Here is a 22,053-nt window from a genome sequence, read left to right on the forward strand (position 1 = left end):
CAGTAACAAGAAAGCTTGGAAGGGTGATAGGAGGATTTGTGGGGAAAGATAATGAATTTATTCATTTATTCACCAAACAGGCATTTATAGAGCACTTGCTACTTTTAAGGCATTACACTAGGTTCTATGGTGGTTATGAAAAGTAAGAGATCAAGAAATTAAATCAAATAACCCAAAACTCTTAGGGAGTTTAGCATTTAAAGCAACTCTATACCTTTGCATGAATTACTCTTGTTTAGAGTGTATGTATTCCCTTTTCACTTCTGCCTTGTAGAACTCCCAGCTTCTTTTGAAGCATAATTCAGATGCCCTCCTATGTGAGGCCTTTCCAGATACCCTTCCCCCCCACAGTTCTCTCTCCCCCTTGTAATGTTTAATATTATTTCATATATGCTTTGTGTTTGCTCTTTGCATTCCCTGATCCCCAGGATGTAAACTCCTTGAGGGATGAGTCTGTCTTGTTTCTGTGCATTTTTTTTTTTTGCAATCCTAGAGCCAAGTGCAGCTCCTGGAACAAAGAAGATATTTATAAATGTTTATTGAATTAAATTTGAAAGCAATGAAAAAGGTGCTTTCATTAAATAGAATATTCATTCCTGTGTACCAGACTAAACACATTAAAACTAACAATAAGCACCAGTTGGAAATTTCTTTAGATGGGTAGCTGTTCAGGCAACAAATATTTATTAAGTACTTCCTATATGGTAGGTACCCAGCTAAGTGCTGGGAAAACAAAAAAACAACATGCACAGGTACCTTCTGTTTTGTTTGTTTATTTTGTTTTTGATGAGGCAATTGGGGTTAAGTGACTTGCCCAGAGTCACACAGCTAGTAAATGTTATGTGTCTGAGGCTGGATTTGAACTCAGGTCCTCCTTACTTCAGGGCCGGTGCTCTATCTCTGTGCCACTTAGCTTCCCCCGAACAGGTACCTATTAGTATAGCTATTTTAGCACTGTTAGTATAGCTATTTTTCATATCTTGTTTTTGGTTGTCAGTTCAATCCTAGAAGTGTTCCCACAAAGATGTCTTCAAAGATGGCAGCAGGCCCCTTGGTTTTCTGTTACATCCCATGTCCTTTACTCCTATAGAGCTTTGCACAAAGTAGGCAGTCAATATTTATCAAATGAATTCATATTTCAGAAATATATTTTGTGGCACTGTTGACAGAATATTTCTTATTATTGCTTTGTAAGTATTCCCCATGATAGAATAAAACTAAATTTGGATTTTCAGAAATTTAATTTTAAGGTGGGAATGTGCTAAAAACCTTTCTACTATGTAGTGTTTTCTTAGCTATTTTGAATTATAGAATCCCTATTTATCATGCTTACGGAAAAAATTAGAGGACAGACACAGAAGGTGATATTAAATGGTCACAACATGATACTCTTCTTAATGCTTTGCAAGCTTTGCTTCACAACTAAATTTTTAAGGTGAAAATGAATGACAATTGGCTTTGGAAAATACGTTTATAATAAAAAAATTGTTTATGCCATTTTGCCGACTAGCCTGATTGATAGACCTTTTGCTTACTCCTTAGGGCCATACACTGGTACCTCAGTTATATCTTTGGGTTGGTAGAATGTCAAAGGCTCTTCTTGTTCTTTGTGGCTGATATCAAGAATGAATGGTCAAACACCAAGCAAGCCATAAAAGGTCCAGGGTCCAGAAAGAGCTTTTACACCAAAAGCTATCAAGCATGAAGTCTTCAGAGGGATGTGGGAAATTCTTCTCTGCCTCTGCCTGGTATTGTTTTCTTTTTAATTAGCTTGCTTCGGAAGATGGCCCACTCACCCCATGCCCTTTGTGAGTAGTCACCTAGGAGAACTTTTGCAGAGTTTAATATTTACTAATGAGTGTGTATATGTGTGTGTGTGTGTGTGTGTGTGTGTGTGTGTGTGTTTTGGAAAGAAAAAATCAGTTTGCTGAGTGGTAGGAGAGATGTTTAAATCATTCTAACGAGTATGAAGTTGGAAATATTCTTCACTCATGCTTAGCAACCTTTTATAATAGATCAGATGTTTTCATTTTCTAAAGCGATATCACTGAATAGCTATCTAGAGATGTGGTCAGTTAACCAAAACACCTCTCTGGTGAGCCCCCTAAGCATTGCCCAGGCTAATGACTTATAGATTTTGCTCCAAATACTCATGAAACACAGATACTGACTTCACGTTTTTAGTATATGTGAAATCTAGGTACACTGTGTCCCAAGGACCAGACTCTATCCTCTGTTAACTAGTTTTATAAGTCCCACATTCATTCACTCAGGGAGTTGAGTGTGAGTAATTGGAAAGGGAATTCAGCTTAATGTCATTATAGAACTGCTAAACCAAGGCACAGTGTTTAAAAGAGAGTTTATTTGTTTAAGGTTAGGTGGAGAATGAGTTACCAGTAAATTGGCCCTAGCCAAGTGCTTTGTGACCATCTGAGGAAGGGTTTGGGGACTCTAGCTGAGGGCAAAACTAAAAGTGTCAGACATGTATGATTAGGAGGCAGTGGGAAGCCACAGGCTTATGGATGATAAATTGACTTCACTTAATGCTGGATCATTGTATTTTAAATATCATAGAGGTATGTTTTATATTTGTGGTATGCTAGGAAGGCTTTTTATAGACTAAATTTTTTAAAAACTGAAATTATTGTAAAAAAATATATTACTTTCTCTTCCTTTCTTCCCCTATCACCTCTCCTAGTTCTTAATAAAAGCACAATTTCCTAGTGCCAAGGAACTCCAAGCATATATATTTGTATTTGTATATCATAAGTATGTGAAACATGTCTGTGAGCTTGGCCATTAGAGTGAAATGTGTTTTCTGAATGAGTCTTTGGATCAACTGATTATATTTAATCTTATTTTGTCTTTGGTAAATTAATGCTGCTGGAGCTTTCTAATCTCATTTTCTTATTTCAAGTTTAGCCTGGTTCTCTTCTGCCTCCAGATAATCAGCCTTCTAACCAGAGAAGAAAAAGAATCTTCCTCCTGCCTCATCTCTCAGATTCACTTAAGGAAAGAATCCAATCCAATCCAAAAGCAATTTATTAAGTATTTACTATGTGCAAGACACTATACTGGGGATATAAACCCCAAATGACAAATATTCTTGTCCTCAAGGAACTTACATTCTATTGGGGAAGGGAGGATAAGGAATAACATGTAAACATATATATATATATACATATGTACATATGTGTATATATATGTGTGTATATATCTATATATGTATACACATATAGATATAGATATACATATGATATGCATGATAATTTGAGAAGAGAGAGAGCTATAACAACTAAGGAAGTGAAGGGGATCAGAAAAGATTTCCTGCACTAGATGGGACATGAGCAAAGAATATTTTCTTATGCCATTTAGAAGAAAGTACAAGAACATGTCTGCAGTGTCTGTGGGAGAATTGCTGCCCATAAATGGCTGAATTCCTGGATCCTACCCAACAGACATCAACCATACCCTTCTAACTGGAGCAACACACAAGACTCATGGTTACAAATAAAAATGCAGCACAAATATGTTCAGTGTGCGATTCACCCTCTTCTGTGCGTGAGCCTATTTAGGGATACTCTGGGCAACCCTCTGTTGGTATGTGATAGTCTGCTTTCTCCTCTCCAGAGTGGGGAGATGAGTGCCATATGTTTAGAAATAACACCAGGAAGAGATAGAGGAGCATTCTTGCGGGGGGGGAGGGAGGGAAGGAGAAAGGCTGCTAAAAGTAAAATTGTAAGTACAGTGCATTTGGGGATGAAATGGAAGCAGCTATATCCCAAAACTTTGAAATTAACTGGCCAGGAATTATTTATGACAGCGAAAAATGCGTATCTAACAGGGCCAGTGACATTAGACTCAATTTAGGGATAGTGATGATTTAGAAGCTAGCTGCTCAAAGTTTACAATTTTGAGGGTTTAAAAAAATTGTCCCACCCCCACATCCAATCCAGCTGGATTCTAATTAGCAAAGGTACTCTAAGTCAACCCATTCTGCTATCAAAGGAAGATTAAGCAGAAAGGGGGATGAGGTAAAGGAAAAGGGAGAGAGTCTTAAACCTAATCTGTCAGGCTAGTGATCTCTCAGTATTCTCTTTTCAAACAAAAGAGATTGCTTACTATTTTCCTTTCAGGCAGAGCACACGTCTCTGGCAAGGTACCAGCAATTCCATTTATTCTCTTGGAGTTGGGAACTTGAAAAAGAGGAAAAGACGAAAGTGCTTCTCATGGGTGTTCTACATAAATGAAACAAAAGAAGTGGGCAGCTGGTGGGGAGAAAATGAAGGGCGTTGACCTTCAAGTGATGTGACCTGCAAGCAGCAATGGCTGTCACCAGGCTGTGTTTTACTCAAGGTGGAAAGAACTGCAGACCCTGTCTACGAGGTCAAATCAGAGTGATAACATTACTGGGGTTAATTGTACCCCTTTAAGCAGCCCCACCTATATTCACATGAAACCTATGGTCCCACTTCTCTATTAGGGAACAAAGGGGAATGATGTAAAGAGGAAGCAAATTGTCCAGTATTTTTCTGTAGACAGTATTGGAATATCATCGGCTTTCTCCTCTTTCTCTTCCTCTTAACTAGCATTTATACAGTATTTTAGGGCTTGCAAAGCATTTTAAGAAAGGAAAGGGAATAAGCTTTTATATAAAATCTACTATGTGCATGTTAGATGGCTCAGTAGATAGAGTGCTGGGCTTGGAGACAAGAAGACCTGAGTTCAAATCCGCCCTCAGACACTTAATACCTGTGTTACCCTGGGCAAATCACTTACCTTCTGTTTGCCTTAAAGCAGGGAAGAAGGAAATGGCAAACCACTCCTCCCACAGACAGTGCCATGTGGAATAGGACACAACTAAATAAACAACATTATGTGCCTGGTACTGTGCTTTACAAATGTTATCTCATTTTATACTTACAACTTCGAAGGTAGGTGCTATTATTATCCCCATGTTACAGATGGTAACTGAGGTGGACAGAGGTTAAGTAACTCGTCCAGGCTCACAAAACTATAAAGTATCTGAGGCAGAATTTGAACTCAGGTCTTACCTGACTTCACGTCCTGTGTTGTTTCCAATGTGCCACCAAAGTGCCTTCCAGAATTCACAGTGTCAATCTAAACTGTGAGCTTCTGACAAGCAGATACAGATCTGTATTAATGCCTCACTTTATCTCCAAACCACAAAGCATGGAGAATCCCATGGAATCACAATGTTTAGAGAACTAGATTTCTCTTCTGAAATATCTAACTCAAAGATTGCCAGCTAACTGTACTGACTCTGCTTGGCTCCTCAAGTCCTGCTTTTCCCTACAAGACTTTATGCCCTGATGTCCAAAGCTTTTGACCTCCAGTGTTTGTCTATTCTTCTACCATTATCCAACTCACTACAATAACTATTCATGGAGCACATATTATGTTCCTAATCCTGTGCTAGTCACTGTAAAGTGGTATATAAGAAATGTATGTAGTTTCTGTCCTAAAGGAGCTTATGGGCAAGATGAGATGTCTACCCTCCTAGTTAGTTTTATTCAACACTTCAGCGGAAGTGTTCTCTTTTGTGGGTATTCTCTCAGCACAGATTACAACCTTTTCATCCTTGCTTAGCCTTTGGTTCTCTTATTCATATCTTTCCATAAATTCTCCATAGAGTATTTATCAGATGAGTTAAAATACTTTATTTTATTTTAATATTTTGTTATTACCATACAATACACATAGATTGTCTGCCTAAGGCAGCTAGGTGGTGCTGTGGATGGACTGTTGGACTTCGAGTCAGAAAGACCTATGTTCAAATCTGGCTCCGGAACCTTGGAATCTACATGACCCTGGGCAAATCACTTAACCTTCACCTTCCTCAGTTTCCTCATCTATAGAATGGGGATAAAACAGCACATAGGTCCCAGAGTCATTGTAAAGATTAAATGAGATATTTGTAAAAAGCACTTTGTAAACCTTAAATTGCTATATAAATGCTAGTTATTATTATTATCTTATATCTCACTTTTGCTCCTCAACAGGCCCACATACTTTCCCATTCATTTATTCTTTGATAATGTGTTTTATGCCATTTCTCACAAAACATTATATTGGTAATATGATACAACCAGCTTACACCTCGATTGTCCTGCAGGTTACCTATAATTGTATCTGTTCTGAAATCATGATGTTCTTTGATCCATAATCATGTAATATTTCTGGAAGAATATTGATAATGAAAAATAGACTTTTGTAATAGGTAGCAGCTCACGATTGTGATATCAGGGTAAATGATTAATAATTTAATCTACTCAAAATTAAAATGGTCTTCCTTGGGAGGTGGTGAGATCCCTCTCAGGGGAGGTCTTCAAGTAAAGGATAGATTTTTTGGGCATGCTGTAGTTCAGGATTTTTTTCCAAGTATGTGTTTGTCTGGTATGTTAGGGCCTATAGGATTGTAGCTCACCTATAATTGCCAACTGAACCATCATATAAATACGTATATGTATATACATATGTATGGACATATGCATAGGTATATATATATATGTCTGATAACTTAATATATGAAGTATTAAACTAAAATAGCTTATTGGCATAATGAGATAATTACACATCCTAGTAAATGTTAGCCTATTTATAGTATCTATGCCATACTTTAGAATCTGGGGACTGATTGAAGTGAGTAAAGAGTTAAATAAGAAATTCACCCCTGATGTGACCTACCTGTGTGACCTTGGGTAAGTCACTTAAGCTCCCTAGACCTCAGTTTCCTTATTTTTTTTTCTCAGTTTCCTTATGTGGAAAAACAAGAGATTGGGCTAGATGACCTCTAGGTGCCTTCTAGCTGTAGATCTAGGCTCTATGAACGCATTTTTGTCATCTTTGTTCCTTGTTTTGCCATACCTACACTTGAGATCTCATGGCCATATTTCGGAAGGATGAGCTCAAGGCTTCAAAAAAAAGTTTCTCAGAGCCCAGCCAAGATGAAGAAGAATAGGCTCCTGTCTCGGAGAATAGCTCTGAAGTCGGCCATGGAGTTAGTGAGACTGTGTCCCAGCTTCCTTTCTCTTTCCCTCACCAGTTTTGTAATGCTTATATAAACAATGCTTAAAATCCCAAAAGGTAGATCTAGGAGGAGAAGTAAGAGTTTAGTAAGTTAGTTAGTAAGTTAGTATGTAACCTTGCTAACCCATCAATCAGTGCCCTGAATGCCCTGAGGAAGAATGAAAAACTAACACACATTGGAGCTGGAATCTTTCTTGTACAGAAAGGGAAAGTTGGAAAATCATTTTTGTGAGCTAATATCTCATCCCATCTAACCCTCCATCCTGCTCCCCCTGCCTCGTGGATATATTCTTGGGGATTTATAGTTCCATTCCTAAATCTTCATTAGCTATGAACAATATCCTTAAATAAATCTCCCTTAGATCTATGAGGTTTTATTGGGGGGACAGAGTCTCTCTTTTCCTCTCCCCAGTGTAGATAATGATATATCACAGAATTACTCATTTGGAGAGGGCATTTGTTATTGAATGTAGGAGTTAAAAAGAATAAGAGAACTTGATCATTTCTATTCGTTTTAAGGGGAAAAATCTATTGTGGTTACCCAGAGAGAAGGGCCTTGTGTCACTTCACTCTAGACATGAACCAGCATCCACTTACGCAAAATGAACAGTCTTGTTTTTCATAATTTGGGTTCATCCCTCCCTGTACTAGACAAAAGCATTTTGCCAGAGGCAGCTAGGTGGCACAGTGGATAAAGCATCAGCCCAGAAGTCAGGAGGACCTGAGTTCAAATCTGGCCTCAGACCAAACATACTTGACACTACCTGTGTGACCTTGGGCAAGTCACTTAACCTCAATTGCCTAAAAAGAAAAGGCATTTTGCCTAGTTTCACTTAAAAAGTTAACTTCAAAGTGAAATAAGTTGCTCTATTCTGTTTGCAAGGCTAACTAGAGACAAAACCAAATTGTTTTTCCTAGACTATAAAAACTTGGCTGTGTATTCAGTTCTTGAGGATTCTTTATTCTTAATTCCCTCTTAATTATGTGTTCCTGAACAATGTTTCTCACCTGAAGCTGGATAGTGAGCTGTGGTTCTTGCCATGATACTATAAACTCAAAGATATCGCATGAGTCCAAAGTGGTAGGAGAGGCATTTACTAACAGTAGATAGATAGGTGTCCTTCCATCCAGGTAGACTTGGTTCAAGTCTGACACTGACACATGCTTTGTGAACCAACTTCTCAGTGCTCTAGGCAACTCTTTAAGGCTTGAAATTGAGAGAAAGTGCTGGCCTGCATTAGTAGAGAATGCTCCTCACCAGGAAGTTACCTCAACTAATAAAATCACAGGTCCAGTCATTATCCCTGTCAAAGAATTATGAGGATTAGGATTGTTCCAACTATATGACCACTGAGGTCCATTCTAACTTTGAAATGCTGTGTTTTGGTGCTCATTGAATATGCTGCACAATATCCCAAATAAAATCTTACCCAATTTCCCATTCATTTCTGAGCCTAGTTCATTGTCTATCTATGAGGCAAGTTCATGAAATACTGATGCACCAACTCAGTAAGATATCATAACTTGTCAGTACATATGATCAAGTCAGTACATATCATAACCTGAGCCATATTAATATTACAACATATAATAAGAATACTTGCCCTATTATTTACTAACTTCATGATCTTGAGCAAATCCTTTAAGTTCTCTGAACCTCAGTTTTCTTATCTGTAAAATTAGTGGGTTGGACTTGATGATTAGATCTCTTCCAGATAAAATATTCTATAATTCTAGAATAAGATTTGCATAGTAAATAGTCAGTCATGTATTGTCCAAAACAACAACAACAACAAAAGACAATGATTAGGTACCAAAATGTGTGGCATAGTTCACTAGTGTGAAGTCAGGAAAGAGAAATTAGTGAGGATTAGAGCTGTGGGGAAAGGCTTCATGTAGCTGATGGCATTTGAGACTGGTGAAGGATGGCTAGATTTTAGATAAGTGTAGAGAAGTGGGAAGAGCATTTCAAGGTACTAAGGAGGTTAACATGAGCAAAATCATGGAGTCATATGATATGATATATTGGGGTAGGTTACTGAAGACACTGGCATTGTAAGAATAGAGGCTATACGTTGGTTATTATGGAGATAAGGTTAGATAGGTAAAGTCAGATAATGGCGGACCTTGAATAACAGGATGAGGAGTTTGAGGAGTATCTCCTTTCTTTTCTCCTTTATCCCCAAGACACCAAATAGTGCCTTGTGATTAATAAGTGCTCATTGGATTGGATTGGAACAATACTCCTACACCTAATTAAACTAAGTGATTATTCAGCATGTGTGAAGAGTCAGCCAGTAAGCTACCACTTAAGTTAATGGAAGTTTGCAAAGTTAAAAATCTAAATGTGGCAAATGTTGCAGAAATTTTAGCCAAAGTGGTGTCATAAATCTGGTCCTTTTAAAGGAAATAGCCAAAGAGCTTCAATGCGGTGCCAAGGCAGGGGAAATAACTTGTATGTGATTTATAACATGCCACTGAGTTAGGAGAAATTTGAAGGAGGATTTACTTAAATCTTATGAAGACAATGATTTAGAACATGGAATTGAGCCATCAGTGTGGGCAGGAGCAAGAAATGTTATTGAAGAAACAGCTTGCCTCCCCCTGGAGAGAAAAACCCAGAAGCAGGGAGGATTTGTAGACTATCAGCATGTCTAAATGACTCTGTCACCTCCAAAAATTCCGGTCAACACATGGCTCTTCAAAGTTCAGAAGGATTTCAACTCCTTCTCCACCCCCTACCAGTTCCCAGAATAAACCATCCCGTGTATTCCATGCTAGAAAGAACCATCAATGAGTTGGAACTCAGATTTGGAACAGAACACTATAAAATCAATACACCAGCTGGAACACCGAGTCCAAGAAATGTAAATTTCTTGGAAAATGACCCTGCAACTTGGCAGTTATTACTCTGAATAAGGATGGTCCAGCATCTCCACCTGGAACAAAGAAATAGGCTTTTTAATTTTATTTTGTTTTTTGCCAAACTCCTGTACTATATGAGGATTACTCTTGTGTACATCCTTGACTCATGATGGCAGTAAGATTTTTTAGTATTAATTCATTTAGTTTTTAAAGGAACGTCACTTAATTTTTCATATTCTTTATTGTACATAACCTCCAGTTAAAGGTTTTAAACAGAATTATTTTTTCTCACCTTGATTTTTTTTAAGATAAAACAAAATAAAGGACTTCACATAATGTTTCTAAGAGACAAAGAGACCTTAAGACCTAATAACATCCAAAGTCTCTTTATATATTTTAGCCCCTGCTATTTAATCTAAATGTTACTCTTTAGGGGAAATTTGGTGACTCAGCAGACAGAATGTTGGACCTGGAGTAAAGATGACCTGACTTCAAATCCAACCTCAGTTACTTACTAGCTGTGTGACCCTGGCCAAGTCACTTAACCTCTTTTTGCCTTATTTCTTCATCTAATAATAATACCTACCTCCCACAATTGTTGTGAATATCAAATGTGATAATATTTATAAAGTACCTTAGCACAGTGCCTGGCACATAAGCACTATATAAGTGTTAACCATTATTATTAACTACTGAACAACTGTTATTTGACAAATCACCAACAGAAAAAAAATAATGGCAAAAATGTCTTGTTGCCACTTTATTAATTAAGCCTCCTTACATGGATCTTTTCCATTTATAATAGGGACCTTAGAATATTTTTATTTATTTTTGTTTTTAAAATAACAATTTTTTTTTGTCAGTCTGTCCTTCTCACTACTACCTTCCCCTTATTGAACAATTAAAAAAAAACTTTACAAGTAAATCCCTCAATACAGATCTACATAATCCAATAAAATATTACCATATTTAGCCTGTACTAGACTTCTTTCTGCATATTAAGTTCATCACCTCTCTGTCAGGAGGTCAGCTGTATTTTATTTCAGTCTTTTGGACTTGTAGTTTAGTATTGTGTTGATCCAAATTCTAGAGTCTTTCAAAGTTTTTTCTATAATATGATCTGTATAATTTGTATATTATCTGCATAATATTGTATTATACTGTATAAACTGTGCTCCTAGTTCTGTTCACTTTACCATGCACTAATCCATAAAGATCTTCCCAATTCCTCTGAAATTACCATTTCATCATTTCTTACCATACAATAATATTCAATAAAATTCTTACAGCATAATTTATTTAACCATTCTCCAATAGAAAGACTTCCCTTTAATTTCCAGTTTTTGATTCCCACAAAAAGAACTACTGAAAATATTTTAGTATGTATAGGTTCTTTTCCTTTTTGATTTCCTTGGAGTTTAGGCCTAGTAGCAATATAGTTGGTCAAAGGGTTTGCAGTTTGGTATCTTTCTGGGTCTAGTTCCAAATTGCTGTCTAGAATGACTGGACCAATCCACAGCTCCACCAGTAGTGTACTAATGTACCTATTTCCTGCAGACCCTACAAAATTTGTTGTTTTCCTCTTTTGTCATCTTTCCTAACCTCATAGTTATCAGGTGGAACCTCAAAAAGTTGCTTTAATTTGCATTTTTCTAATTATTTGTGATTTAGAGCATCTTAAATGATTATTGATAACTTGGATTTCTTCCTTTGAAAATTTCTTATTCATACCTTTTGCCCTTCTTCTATTGGAGAATGGCTTTTAAAATCTTTTAGTTCAGTCCCCTTATTTTATACATAGAGAAAATGAGGCCTAGAGGCTAAGGCTCTTATTCAAGGTTTGTTGTTTTTGTTTAGTTGTTTTCAGTTATGCATGATCTTCGTGACCCCATTTGGGTTTTCTTGGCAAAGATACTGGAGTGGTTTGCTGTTTCCTTCTCCAGCTCATTTTACTGATGAGGAAACTGAGGCAAACAGGGTTAAGTTACCTGCCCAGGGTCACCCAGCTAGTAAGTGTCTGAGGCCAGATTTAAACTCAGGAAGATGAGTCTTCCAGGTAGGGCACTCTATCCACTGAGACACCTATTTGCCTCCTTATCCAAAGTACAGAATTCTTAAGTATCAGTTCTAGGATTCAAACACAGATCTGACTAAATCGTTGTTCTTTCCATTGCTCTAAAGCCATTTGAGATGAAGCTACTTCAAAATGAATTCTACTCCATAGTGGAGTCATCTCCTGCTTTGCATAAACTTCCTGAATATTCCTCCTTAAAAGTTTACAAAAGATATGGGCTTATGTGATGACCTATAATTTGGATAATCAACCAAAGCAATACCCTAAGTTTACTTTTTACAAAGTCCAAAGATTAAAGTTTTTCATTCATGGAGTTTTATATATTCCAGCAATACTTCTCTGAGTTAAGCAAGAGGCAATTATAACTCTATTGATGGAGAGTCTGGCAGATATCAAGTAAAAGTGCATAGAAAAAAGAAATCATTTCGCCTAAATGACTTGGATTGCCCACAGTCACATCCCTGATTAGTGGTGCAGCCAGGACTAGAGTCCTAATTCCAAGTTAAGCGCCCTCCACACTGTGTGCCACTGTACTACTTCCCATTTGATACAACTCACACTGAACATGGCCGAACTGAGCGTGGGGTTCAGGTAACCTAATTCCTAATCCAGTGTTCTTTTTCACTATTAGATAAGATGGGACTCATTTTATCATAGGTGGAGAACAGACAGGATTTGGTTATTTTCTTTGCTGCTTCAAAATAAATATACTTATAGGATTACAGAATTTGAGAGTGGAAAATAACCTCAACTGCCATCTAATCAAACCCATTCATGAAAGGAAATCCCACAATAACATACCTGACAAATGGTCAATCAGTCTTTGCTGGAAGATTTCTAAGGAAAGGCACCCACCTCCTTTCAAGGAAGCCCATTTCATTTTTGAACTGCTGGGAATTTTTTTCCTAAAATCAATCCAAAATTGCCTTTTTTTTTTCCTAGTTTCCACTTACTGCTTCTGCTTCTGCCCTTTGAGGCCAAACAGAATAAGTCTAATCCCTCCTTCACGTGACAGCCCTTTGATAACTTGAAGACAGTTCTCATGTTCTCCATAAGTCTTCTCTTCTTCAGGCTAAATATTCCCAGTTCCTTCCCCCAATCAGCATATAACTTGGACTCATGGATCTTCACTATCCTCTGGACATTTAAGATCAATCATATCTTTGCATATCAAATGTATCAATATCTATCTTAAATTGTGGCTCTCAGAACTAAACATAATACTACATCTAAGGTATGATGAGAGCAAAGTACAGCAGAACTATTCATCTCGCTATTCCTGAAAAGTATTCCTGTCTTAATATAAACCAAGATTGTACTTGCTTTTTTTGGATACCACAATCACACTTTCAACTCCTAGTGAGCTTCTGGTTCACAAAACTCCTAGATCTTTTTCAGAACAACTACATGCTTCCCCAACCGCATTTTTATGAAATTGACTTTGCATACCCAAGCCTAAGACTGTATGTTTTTTTCTTTTCAAGTTAATCTTGGATTTGACTCTGTGCTGTATCCTATGGAGAGCTTTTGGGATCCTGCCTCAATTATATCCCTCCTATCTTTGTGTCATCTGTAAAAATTGATAAGAATGCCATCTATGCCTTTATCCAAATCAGTGATAAAAATGATAATAATACAGGGCCAAGAACAAAGTCCTGGAATATTTGTTTCATCCCATTTCCTCATCATCAACTGATTACTTACCCTACTGTAATCTTACTTCTATCCCCATATCTCTTTCTCTAAGGCCACTAAAGAACTTGCTAGCCAAAAAGCCTTTCTCAGTCTTCATATTCAGATATTTCTGTAGCATTTGACATTAGAGTCTAACCCTTCTTCTATATATTGCCTCTTCCTTTGGTTTCCATAGAGCTGTTTTCTCCTGGTTCCCCTCATCTGTTTGACTGCTCCTGTTGGAGTCTCAAAACATACATTCAAAAGAAGAGAAGAAAGAACAAAAGTAGATGTTGTTCCTCTTTCTTGAGCCCACTGAGTTGATGGCTCCTTTTGTTAGTTGCCAATCATCTCTCATACACCTTCTCCTCCCTTCATAAGGGCCAAGGGACAAACCAGAAGCTTCTTTGTCTGATAAGAAGCCAGAACATGTTTCACAGAAGTGGTCCAAGCACATGCTCAACACCATCACCATCATCCCATCTTCCCATCACAGGGACCCAAGAACCAACTAAAAGCATCTAGTCTCATATGCCATTTTAACCAGAGGCCAGAGAAGACATCATTCCCTATGATGTTTGGCTCTGTGGATTTATGTGGACAATTTCTTCCTCTAATTTAAAATCCTATTAGATTTGACTGTTTCCATAAAAATATTTTTACTGGCCCTTATGAGATATACTCCATCCCTAACCAAGAGCCCATAATTCTTTTGTTTTAAACAGTACTGCAAAAATCTAGGCCTCATTTTCAGACTTGATCAACTGTTCATTTCCCAATACTGCCTTTTTCCTTCTGAATCTTTGTGGTGATGAAAATACAACCCATGCCTATAAGGTCTTCAGCTTTTTGCAAGTATTTCATAATGCCTATCTACACTTTATAAGTTCATTCTGGTGCAATCATTTGCTCTCAGGTCTTGGGAGATATTCTGCCACATCTCAGGTACATATGCTAAGAAGACAGTACATCTCCCTAAACATCATTGCCTCAGTACTCTGAGGCATGTAGCAATCTACTGACAGCAAGCACCATTTTCTTTTCTTCTTAAAACCAGTTTTGAGTGGGTGCTGACCTCTAGAAGATCTTTTCTCTGGGGTACTGGGTCTCAGGTTGGAGAGAGGGAGCCCACCTATGAGCAGAGATACCTCAAGGCCTACGGGAGTTTTCTTACCTTTTTTTCTTGGGATTTCCTATCTTTTACACTCTTATTCAGATATAAAAATAGATATTTAAAATTATGATATTAAAGAATTTAAACTGGGATTCAGTTTTCAACAGTGTAGTAACTAAACTTACAGTGTTATATAAATGTGAATTACTGCTTCTACTACTACTACTGCCACTATTACTATTACTACTACTATTGTTACTGCTACAGTGTGATGTAATGAAATTGGCAACAGACTTGGAGTCAGAAAAACTTGGGCTTAACTCCCTGTTTTGCCAATTACGGTTTTATGATCCTGGATAAGTTGCTTTTATCCTATCTAAACCTATTTACCTATCTTTAAAATGAGTATAAATAATTCTTGTACCTTTCTGGAGAGATAGTATGAGCTCATAAATCTCTAGGCTGACCTTGGAAGCAAAAGAACCTGATTTCACCCCTTGCTTCTGACATATACAGCTATACATGAATAGGGACAAGTGAACCTCTCAGTGCTTAGTTCAGGAAACTCTCTACAAGTAAATTGTAGACAAGTTGCTCTCTGCCTTAGAGGTGAAAATCCCAATACCAGAAAGCTACTTTCCTTGATGGAATCATTGATCCAGATTCTCTCTACTATTCCCACCATAGACAAGACCTGGTAAAGAAGTCCACGCTTTTAAGTTCATGGCTAGGTGGTACAGTGGATAGAGTATTAGACCCAGAATGAGGAGGACCTGAGTTCAAATCCCGCCTCAGACACTTATTACCTCTGTAACCTTGAGCAAATCACTTAATGTCTGCCTGCCTCAGTTTCCTTATCTGTTAAACATGGATGATCACATCATCCACCTCTGAGAGTTGTGAGGATCAGAGATAATATGGTTATCCCTTCCACAGCACATTACAACCTTCCCCATCACGGTTTTGTTATATTGTGGATCAGCGTAAGAAACTAAATGGGAATTTGGTGGGAGTTTTTTGGAAGCCGAAGATGACACAAGAAGGCCAACAGACACAGAACAAGTTTAGAAACTCAGAAATGCATAAAATATGCGCATAATATTGCATAATATCAAAACTCCATTAAAAATAAGAAAAAAAAATCAGACTTCTTCTCTGGTATGAAGGGAAGGCCAAAATATTTTATGCAGATTTTCCAGATCGCTAGGGTGTCATACCTCTAATCCCCATGTTATGGAAGGGAGAACTGTATTTGTAAAAGTGCTTTGCAAATCCTAAAGTGCTATATAAACGCTATTATACTAGTTAACATCGGAGCTCTTAAGCAGTTGTTTTAGAAAATAAGGTTCCAAACTAATTAGGAATAAAAAGCAATGATTTAAAAAAAAAGTTGAGAAATAGCTATGATTCTACAGAAAATTTTCAGGCAATAATCTGCTTAGGTCTTACTTGAAAGACAATTTCATAGAGGGCAGAAGGCCAATCTTGGAGTCAGGAAGATGTGCCTGACACAAACTAGTTGTGTGACCATAGGAATGTCACTTAACTTCTCAATGTCCCAGGGAATTCTGTTAAGACTGTAAGTTGCAAATGTGGAAGGAGTTTCCAGAATGGGAATTTCCTGTACTGATGAAACCAAAGGTTTAGACCCTACTCCCCCCCTCCCAGAAAAATACAACCTACTCTCTATATCACAAAGTTGCTGTGAGGACAATGCTATGTAAGATGTAAAGTCCTATATAAATGCGAGCTATAATTATCATTTGGTGATGGAGTATAGGAGTTTGGCACAATAACTGAATTGAAGTTGACATTGCTACTATTCATCATGGCTAAATAGCCTTTTTGCCATAAACACCACTACAGTAAGTCACAGTATTAGACTCCCGAGAAACAATGATGGACGCTTTCTTGAAGCTTAGTAATACCTTACCTGGTAACTTATAGCTCTATTCTACAAAGGGAAAACAGTGAGAAGAATAGTGACATTGTTCTGTATTCATTTTCATCATAACCATTCTGGAAAACATTAAGGCAGCCAATGTTAGTGTGCACATTTTATGGAGGGAGAAGTTCATGCACCGAAAGAAAGTAGCTTCCTAAGGGAGAAATAGTGAGTCAGAAATGGAGCCATGAACAGGTTTTCTGACTCATAGGCTTTAGCTCTGGAGGGTAGGGATGGGGTAGGGAAACAGAAACATGAAAGAGAACAGATAAGAATAAGACAAGAAAGACAATGTGGCATTTGTGGATAAAGAGAATACCAGTCTTGTAGTCAGGGCTCAAGGTCCTGGCTGATGCATGCTGTATGTATGACCTTGGGCAAGTCATTTAACAAGTCAGTGCCTTAGGCAATTCTCTCTCTCCCTCTCAGCTTCATTGTTGTATTTTTTTTATATTATAAATATTTGCAGATTACAGAGGAATTAGCTGAGTTTTAAAGGAAGTCAGAGAAGTCAGCAAGTAGAGCTGAGTAGAGAGAGCATTCCAAACATGGGGGGTAGTGACTGAAAATGGTCAGAATTGAGAGATGCAATGTCATGTGTGAGGAACAATGGAGAAGCCAGTGTTCAATGGACAATTGAGAATTCCTACTATTTTGGCTCTCTTATTACTAGGTCAGTGTCATACTATCATAAATTTAAAGCCAGAAGAGATCTCAGAGGCTATCTAGTTGCAACCTCCTCAGAGTCTTAGGGGGGGTCAAATGACAAAGAAGATTTAAACTAATGTGGATTGTTTAGAACCTATTATTGTCAATGAATTTTTTTCTAGATTTCACTGTCTGGTTTCCCTTCTCCCAACATCAACGCTATCCACTAACGTAAATATGTTCAACTGACCAAACAAAGTGAAATTTATTCTTTTATTGTGTTTTTTGTTTGTTTTTAGGCAATTGGGGTTAAGTGACTTGCCCAGGGTCACACAGCTAGTAAGTGTCAAGTGTTTGGTCTGAGGCCAGATTTGAACTCAGGCCCTCCTGACTTCAGCACCAGTGCTCTCTCCATTGTGCCACCTAGCTACCCCTGGAATTTATTCTTTATCTCAATCTCTTACTGCTAAATTCTCCTTCCTACACCCAGGTATAGACACAATGATGCAAGATAAAATAGTAGGCTTAGAGTCAGAAAGACCAAGGTTCTGATTTCTCCTCCAACATATGACCCTGGCATATCACATAATCTCTTGTGAGTAAGATGACTTCCTAAGACTTATCTACAAAGTACCTTAGGTGACTCTCTCTGACATATACTATTATATGGGAGCTTATGAAAAAAAAAATAAAACAGGGAGCAAGTAAACAAGTAGAATCCTGGTTAAAGCATGTTTAACACATGGAGTTACCAGACAGTAGGTATAAATGCATACAAATTTCTTTTATTGTGTTAGATATGCTATATTTGGAGTTGCAGAAATAACACATATTTAAATCATTTGGGGTCTTATAATAGAAAAGTTATGTTTTTCTTTTAGTGTTAAGATTATAATGGCCTTTGTAGGCTCTGGGTCACAACATATGTTTTCCAACATGTTTCCTGCCCGTTTTTGAGTAGTTAGAATTCTCCAAAATGCCATGTTTTAGTGATAACAGTTTTTCATTTGCAATGTAATTTTCTATGGATAAAAATATGTAACGCTTGGTTTTTTTTGTTATATTCCTTTTATGTACAAAGCATGAAATTTAAGCTAAAAGACAGACCTAAAAACATCAACAAGCTTTGGGAATCACTTATGTTTTAGTATTACAGAGAATTTTTTTTTTTTGCTTAGACTCATTTAAATTTTAGGAAAACCAATTTAATCTGTTTTGAGAAATGTGTTAGGGTTCTATATGGCTTATAATGATTTAAATAATTACAGTGGCAAATCTGAATGAAATGGTTTATTTTAAAGGTAATAGCAACATTTTGCACCATGTTCATTTTAAGAAAACCAACATACCTACTGTGTTCTGCTTAAAATGTTTTCTCTTTAAATGTTACTTATCTGATGTAAACCCTCCATTTCTGTTTATTTAAAATGACTTATTTTTGTGGCTTGAATGTATCTATCTCACTGAATAGAAATTAAAATATTCTTTTGATTGAGTTTTATTTAAGTGTGGAGGTGATCCTATGCTCTTAAAGGATACATCAATGGAGTAGAAGTTCAGACAGGTCCTGTCAAACTAGAATGGTTTTAAGTAGAAACCCAGTGATGCAGTGTCTATCATCTTAGTACTAGCCTAAGTACTAGACTCATCACTGAGTTGGCTTCATTATGATGACTTCTTTTAGCCATGGCAACTCTGCAGAACACCTGTTAATTTACAGAGGGATTGTAATCTGTGTTGGTGAACAGAATATTGACACCAATGTAATCAGAGATCTTTAAGTATCAAAACTATGCTGATTTCGAACACTCTAGGCCAGGGATTATTAACCTGGGGTTCACAGACCCCAAAGGTGTCCATGTATAGATATTAGAGAGTTCGTGAACTTGGATAGAAAACAATTACACATTTATTTTAATTTAATTGGTATCCTTAGTAATCCTATGTATTTTATTTTAGGCATTTACAAGCATTCTGAGGAGCATTCATAGACTGCACTAGACTCTTGAAGGGATTTATGACACAAAAATGTTAAGAGCAGGGGTATGATAGTAAATGTTTAACAACTAGCTCTCTGGAGGGAAAAAAGTAAATGGAACACACTTTTAGGTTTAATCTGCATTTCTCCATCACTTTCTTAAGTCTAGACAACCACCAAAACAATAAAGTAGACCTTGATTTGTAGTGTTTGTGGATTTCTGAGGTATAAATGCTCACACTGAAAATTTTAAAATGTTTGAGCATGTCCAAGCTGGCTGCACCACACCCCTGGTTTATACCCTTGCAATTAGACCTTAAACTTCTTACTCAAATTTTAACCCCATACATATTCTTTATATTATTCTGTGTCCTCTAGAGCTATCTTATTTAGACAGATTTCTTTAGATAGGAAGTACACTGGATAAAGCAGTGAACTTGAAAACAGGAACACCTGAGTTCAAATCCTGTCTCAGACATTGACTAGCTGTATGACCATGGGTGAGTCACTTAATGGGGATGAGAATAACATCTACCCCCCAGAATTGCTGGGAGGGTCAGAGATAACATGAAAATCACTTTGCAAAACTTAAAACAAGATGAGATAGATGACTTCCAAGGTCCTTTCAACTCTAAATCTTTTATCTATTTTCAGTCATTCAATCTGAATCATTAGAGCAATCTCTTTGCTACAAGGAACAAATTTGTGTTTTCTAGGGTTAACAGTGGGAAGAAATCAGTGGTTTCTAGGTTGAAAGAGAGGAATCAATAGCTGTTTAACCTCTTCCTTTTTTCATCCATTCCTCTTAAAACCTAATAAAAGAATCAGTGGAATAAGAACAAAGAGACTACATGAAATTAAAAATCTCTATTTACATAGATGTTATAAATCTTAATTTTAATTATAATAATAGGTTTGAGGTTGTTTCAGTTGTTTTTTTTTTAAAAGATTAAAACATAAAAAAAGAAAGAATATTTAAACTTGACTAAAACTTCTTTGGATGTCAGGCTGAACTGTGGCAAAGCAAAAGGAGTGAAGCTATAAGAGATGTTAATATTCTGCTTTAAACAGGGATTTTGTCTGCCATTTTCGAATTGCTTTTCATTGATATGCTATTAGCATTTCATTTAACAGAAACAGTCCCCATTAGCCCAGCCCGGCAATGGATTAGGACCAGAAATGAAGATACTTGAACAACCTAAAAGTCCAAGGGAAATTTTTGGTTGGCAGAATGTAGTTACCAACATTGGAATATGGCCATAGCGCCCTGGGCTCAGTCCCAAACCACACAGCAGCACATGGTAGCATCTGGGTGGGGATTATCTGAATCTGCCGTTTTGTGTAGGATTTAATCTCCTCGAAAGTAAATCCTCTTTAGGGACTATGAGGTAATTTATAAAGTGGGACAAAGGTTCAACAAACAAGGTTTTTAGAAATGTTAATAAAAATGTGTTGTTCTGTGTGCAGAGTAGACAAGAATGTGTAGAAAATCAAAATGTGTAGAATGATCATGTTATTTATTAAACCACTACACCTGCTCTGAACGCAATTAAATGAAAGGTGTAAAGAATACATGAACCCACTATGTTTATTATTTGGGCACAGTAAAATAGCATTAGAATAGGCCAGCAAAATGTTACTTTCAAGGCTCTTCTCCAACAAAGGGTCCCGCCCACATACCTCTAACAAAATCATAGAAGACAATTATACCTTGAAAGATACAATAGAGGACAGAGCCAAGATGACTGAGTAAAGGCAGGGACTCTCCTAAGCTTTCCCAAACTCCCCTCAAACAACTTAAAAAATAACACTTCAAATCAAATTCTAGAGCAGCAGAATCAACAACAGGTGAGGGTGAAACAATTTTCCAGCCCAAGACACCTCAGGAGATATGCCAGAAAGGCCTGTCTCACCAGGGTGGTGGTCCAGCTTAGAGCTCAGTACATACAGCTTGTGCCCCAGCGAGTCTGCAGTAGGCCTTGGGCACAGCTGCATTAGTTATGGGGGCTTTGGAAGCTCTCAGCCCACACACGGTGGTGGGGGGGGGTGTCAGACAACTAGTCAGAAAGAGATTACAGGGTACCTTCACTGGCACTGGGTATAGAACTCTGTTGCATTGCCCATATGCAGTTCCAGGTCACAGTCCCAGGGCAAGGAGGAACACTAGCCATTTCAATGATAGGGAAGCAGGGACCCTGATCACAGTTCCAGGATAAGAGTGTCCATGGTAGAGGAGGGGATCTAGTCTCAGGTCCAAGGCAGAAAGGAGCACTAATGCTTGGAACCATAGGGAAGCAGGAGCCAGATTCATAATCCCAGGGTCATAAGGAGCAAAAGCACTTGTGGCCACAGGACAGCAAAGACCCTGGTCAGAGTTCTGGGGAGGAGAAAAGTGCTTACGGTCACTCACTGGCCAGGAGAGCAGTGACTACACCTCTCTGTAGATCATACCACTTTAGAAGAATAAAAAACGTAAAGAACTCCAGACCTAGCTCTGAAAACAGCAATATGAAAAACCAGCAGCTTGGGACAGTGTCCCCTTCACCCCAGGAGCAGAGCCCAACTTTAATATAAAGTTAAAAGTCAAGAAATAAGCTGTAGAAATGAGCAAACCAAAAAAAAAAAAGGACCTGACTATAACAAATAACTATGGTGATAGAAGATCAAAACAAACCCAGAAGAAAATGAAGTCAAAACAGCTATAT

The sequence above is a fragment of the Phascolarctos cinereus genome, unplaced genomic scaffold, assembly GCF_003287225.1.
Source record: "Phascolarctos cinereus isolate Bilbo 61053 unplaced genomic scaffold, phaCin_HiC Scaffold_5;HRSCAF=322, whole genome shotgun sequence".
Taxonomy (NCBI): Eukaryota; Metazoa; Chordata; class Mammalia; order Diprotodontia; family Phascolarctidae; genus Phascolarctos; species Phascolarctos cinereus.